Source organism: Vombatus ursinus, unplaced genomic scaffold (genome assembly GCF_900497805.2).
Source record: "Vombatus ursinus unplaced genomic scaffold, bare-nosed wombat genome assembly UNPS02007284.1, whole genome shotgun sequence".
In the NCBI taxonomy this organism is placed as follows: Eukaryota; Metazoa; Chordata; class Mammalia; order Diprotodontia; family Vombatidae; genus Vombatus; species Vombatus ursinus.
In genome coordinates, this window is record NW_020947062.1 from 8,022,375 (window position 1) to 8,028,040 (window position 5,666).

Below are 5,666 nucleotides of genomic sequence, written 5' to 3' on the forward strand. Positions count from 1 at the left end.
ACCCTTCTTCAAAGACAGGAAATCAGAAAAGAATTCAGGTGGCACCATTCAGATAGGTGATGCTGGGCTGGATCCTTCCATGGCTGTCATTATTCTTGCCTTCGTAATTCTTGTGTTTGAGATGTATGGGCTCTGGAGCAGTATGAGGCCCTAAACACCAACCCTCAGCTACCATATCACGCAGGGATATCCCCAGTTTGCATAAGGTAACATGAGTAATTACACCAGAACTGGTTTCTTCTCTATGCTCACTCTACTCATTTTCATCATAGGATTTTTCTCATCACTGCACTTCAGTTAGTTTCATCTATTAGAAACCAGCCCCTTTAGGTTACTTAGCTCTCCTAAGTACCTTACTCATTTCAGTCACCTAGGGCAGTCCCAGGTTAGCAGGAACTTCCTGTTATGCAGGGTGCTTCCTGTGCCTTCTTCCATTTCTATGGCCCATGGTACTCTATTTTCTCTAGGAGACTATGAAAATGTTGGGGCATTTTTAAGTATGCCTCGTCAGTCAATGAAAAAACATTTTTTGGACACCTATTAAGTGCCAGTTCCTGTGCTTGGTACTGGGGAAACAAGGACAAAAATGCCTCCCACCAAGGAGCTTACATTCTATCTGGGGAAACAGCACATGGACATATATGCAACCAATACAAGATATGTACCATTATAAACAAGATGATTTTGTGTGTGTGTGTTTGTGTGTGTGTGTGTGTGTGTGTGTGAAAGGAAGGCACGAGCAGTGGGGGGAATCAGGAAATATGAAGCAGCCATTGAGTTGAGCCTTAAAGGAAGCTGGGATTCTAAGAAGTAGAGGAGATGATTCCAGGAACGGCAGCCAGCCAGTACAAAGGAATGAGATGGAATGTTGTATGTGAAGATAAGCAAGGGGACCAGTTTGACTAGACTGTAGAGTGCATGCAGGAGTAATATATAAGAGTAATATATAAAAAGTCTGGAAAGGTAGGCTCGAATTGTTTCAGAGAATTTTCTGGTGGCATGTTGTTTCAAGAATCCTCTTCTTTGTTAAGAGGAAGCCAAGGGGACCCTGAAAAAGAATGGGAACAATCAGTTTGGAAACATTGCTTTGAAACTGAATTAGAAGATAGCATCATGGATTATGCCTCAGTACTTCTGATTTTATTAGCACAAGTGGTATTAGAAAAACACTTGGAGTTAATAGATTCCAGTCCTAGCTCTGAAAGAATTTCAGTTTGGGGGTCCAGGGACGTACTTGGGGCAAAAGATGTAATCAGACTCTCTTGTCCGTTTCCCTACCTTTTATCAGGAAATGCTTTTCTAACCCGGTGATTTTGTGTTAAGCCAATTGCATAGCAGAAAAATGAAAGACAGATCGTAAACAAAAATTATGGATCTGGAGTTAAAATGTATTGTGGGGTATTAAAGTCACAGAAAGGGACCAGGTCATGCATGGTGAGGTCAAGAACATGGCTACTGGATTGATTCTTCCCCCTTGCCTGTGTGAGAGTTATCTTTATTTAGCCTGTGGGATTTCCAACTTCTATACTCATCAGTGACCCCGCCCCAACTATGCACAATGTTGTAGACCGAGCTTGTAAGGATGACAGCAGGAAGATGACTTTTCAGCTCTACTTTCATATACAGAAAAGGTTCTATCTGCGATATAGATCACTGTTTCTTATTCCTCCCCCCCATTTCTAAAATGTATACTTTGTGGAGATAAGAAGGAAAAGCTACAACTTTAATTTAGAAATCCAAAGACAAAGAGACCAAAGGGATTACAGGAACATTTAACAGCAGCAAGGCATCAAAAGCTATGCAGAACAAGCAGTTTCTAGTTCTACTGAAAATAATTTCAAAAACCAAAAATATAAGTGTTGTTTCATATAACTTTTGTTTTGCAAAATTTCTCTCTTTACCTTAGCAATTACACATTGACAGTTCATAAATTAGGACCTTTTGCTGTTACCAACATCCATATGAAAAAAAGAGAGAGAGAGTCAGTTCTGAAAAAGTCATTGGGTATTTCAACCAGGATGAATAAATACACCATTACGTTTTACAGAAAATTGTGAAAATATGCATATATATGTATGTGTACACACATATATATTTGCATGTTTTCTATCTATAATAGATATCATGCTTTTTTATCCCAATTTTAATTTATAAAATAAAGAATCATCTTTTAAAACTCTGGTCTTTCTTACAGGCCAGGGTTTTATTTTTCTTCTCTGTTAAGCAGGTGTCCACAAGCAAAACAGTTTTCCAGAAGGAAGGGAAAGAGTAGAGAGAGACAGGAACTCTAACAAACAGATGGAGTTTTGAAATACGTGTTTCTTCACTAATAAATCTATGCTTATAATAAAAGTCTACTTGGGAAAGCAGAAGACACATTTATATATTACCTGAGAATATCTCACATTCTACTTTCAGTAGAAAATGAAGGAAGGAATTTTTTGAAGGGAATGGATGAGGACTCTTTATCTATACAAGGTCATATCTGTAGAAACAAAGGCTTCTTTAAAGCAGAGTGTGATACTGGCAATTTAGTAAATCGGTCAATAAGTATTTATAAAGGGGCAAAGGACAGTCCATACCCTTGTGGAGCTCACAGTCTAATAAAGAAGGCAATAAGAAAACAAATATATACAAACAAATTATATGTGGGATAAACTATTCAATCAATAAACATTTATTAGGCATTTTCATTCTAAGCACTAGGGATACAAATACAAAATTAAAAAAGGAAGTCAATCCTTGCTCTCAAGAAACTTGCAATCTAATGGAGGAAAACAAAATGTGAAAGGAAGTTAGAAAGGGGAGTGAGGGGTAGGAAGGTTTCAAAGTTGGTAGAAAAGTCATAAAAGTTCCAGTGTGGTGCAGGCAAATGACAAATGAAATGTTCTGAGCTGAATGCTCTACTTAAATGGAGGTTTGGAGGTCCTGGTTCTCCTCTTCAATTAAAGGGACAGAAGGTAGTAATGAGGTAGAGTGCAAAGGCTGTTGAGATTTTGCAGGATAATGAGGTTTTCCCAATAATGAGCTATACTTGTTGCTAAAGGAAGGTGGCAAATGGTGGGAGTGATCCAAGGCTGAGACTGGGCAAGGAGCAATTGACAATGTGATAAGGGAGCCCCAGAACTCAGGAGAAAAGGACAATGTAGAATTGAACTGATTCAACAAGGGCTCAAGATGGGGAAAAGAGGAAGGACAAATGCAGGGATGATGGTCTGGGAAAGAACTGAGGGATTGAGGTATTGGAGATAATGGTGTGGACGAAGAGTAGAGTTTGGTAAGGGAAGGCAGAGGGAGAGGTGGAAAGAGAATAGATTTAGCAAACAATTGAGTTTATATTACTTGTTAACATGTAACTATTTCTTAAATTGGAAAGGGATCTCCCCAAAGATGGAGGGAAGTTTGTGTTTGCATTACTTAATAATTAGTCAAATGAAGGAGTCTCATAAGGAAATGTTATAGATATGTGTGTATAGTATATATATATATATATATATATATGGCATATAATGTATATATGTATTTATAAATTTATGTGGATATGTGTGTGTTTGTGTGAACAAGAACCAGCTGCTATGGTGCTTAAAGAAAGTGGCCAACTGAGTAAAAAGATCCATTGGTTGCTCTCTTTGTCCCTAAGTTTTGAGTTTTGAAGCATGTGAAAATAGGTCTTGTTAAATACTTGGAAATGTAATTTTGGACATGAAAAGACCTGGAAATATCAAATGAATAAAGGTGACGTATAATCGGGAGTCATAAAAGTTACCCCTAATACAGATGTTTATTATCTGGATAACTTTGGACAACTTACTTAACCTCTCTGAGCCTCAGTTTCCCCAACTATAAAATGGAGATACTAATGTATATACTTCCTCTCTCATAAAATTGTGGTGAGGAAAACATTTTGAAAATCTTAAATCAATGAGAACCATGGTTCTGTTCACTAAGGCAAATGTCAACACATCAACATTTGTGCAGAGAACCCAACTCTGATGGGCTGGTGACTGTTCAAATGCCAAACATATGTTTGCCTAAAAGACTATTTTACAAAGAACTCATACAAGGCAAGCACTCATATGCAGGTCAGAACAAATGATATAAGGACACTCTCAAGGTCTCTCTGAAGAGCTTTGGAATGGATTGTGAGACCTGGAAGATACCAACACAGGATTATCCAGCATGGTGTGCCTATATCAAAGAAGGCGCTGTGCTTTATGAGCAAAACAGACTTGTAGTAGCTCCAAAGGAAGATGAGATGTGCAAATTTAGACATCTCCACTCAAAATGGGGGCTATTTGTGCCCCACTGGTGGTAGAGCGTTCTGATCTCATATTGGTCTGATTTGCCACAGTTGGACACACTGTATTTTGACCCTGACGTAGTAATGTCATTTTGATCCTATTTGAGAACAAAGAACAACAATCAGAGAGTCTTCATGAGTTGCTCTAACATCAAAAAAAAAAAATCACCCCTTGGTGACCAGCCTTAAGGAGGTCAGCCTTTAGGAAGCCTTCTAGGCTGGTTCTCAGATGGAAGATGCACAGTTCTTCTATGTACTCCTAAATGAAGCTTTACTACCTCGATTGAGCTTACCAGAGCTTATCCTCCACTGATTCAGCTTTCAAGAAAGCCATGTCACCTACGTGTCATGATGAAGAATCAGCACAAAGTTCTAGGGGAGAGCCATGGAACTGTCTTAATTAAACATATTGGCCAAGCCCCCTTTACTCCCCCACTTTGAAGATTTTATTGAACAGAGAAAGTCTGACAAAACACAGCTTCTGGCCCCTTGAACCTTCTTAGCTTAGAAAAAGCATTCTGATGTCTATGGGGAGGACAGTACAACATGGATACACAGATAACTAAATGCACACTGAGTAGAGACATCTGTATCCAGTATATAAAGAATTTGTCTTGAATACAAAAAACAGCATGAGTATACCATGAGGGGTGAAGAGCAAATGAACGTTTTCTGTGAAATTTCAGTGGCGTGTAAGTTTACACAGGTTGCGTGCAGCTGATGGGAATCACAGCTGTTTGGCCCTGGGAACCTTCACTCCATATGATTTGGAATCAATTCCGAACATTTTGTGTCTTTTCTTTTGAATAATAATAACAATGTTAACTCACATTTATATAGCACTTTAAGTTTACTGTGAGAGAAGCAAACATTGCATGCTAGAATGAGCTCTCAATTTAGACTCAAAGTATATAGGTTTGAATCTTGACTCTTAAATAATACTCATAAGATTTTAAGGAGGTTATCTCTTCTCCATGGCCCTCAGTTTCCTCATGTGTAAAATGAAGAGTTTGAACCGTCAGATCTAGTGGATGGGCTGCCTAGTTTTGCTAAATTACATTTCTTTCTTTTTTTCTTGTTCTCTCTCCCTTCCTTTCTTCCCTCCTTCTTTCTTTCTTTCCTTCCTTCCTTCCTTCCTTTTTTCTTTTTTCTTTCTTTCTTTCTTTCTTTCTTTCTTTCTTTCTTTCTTTCTTTCTTTCTTTCTTTCTTTCTTTCTTTCTTCCTTCCTTCCTTTCTTTCTTTCCTTTTCTTTCTTTCTCTTTCTTTCTTTCTTTCTTTCTTTCTTTCTTTCTTTCTTTCTCTCTCTCTTTCTTTCTTTCTCTTTCTTTCTTTCTTTCTTTCTTTCTTTCTTTCTTTCTTTCTTTCT

At 38.0% G+C, this 5,666-nt stretch overlaps 1 long non-coding RNA gene across 1 annotated transcript in view; it reads left to right on the forward strand.

Moving 5' to 3' along the window:
* The window catches only part of LOC114033479, a 23,575-nt gene that overhangs the window by 11,725 nt on the left and 6,184 nt on the right, over positions 1-5,666 (forward strand). The gene's annotated exons all lie outside the window — the stretch shown is intronic.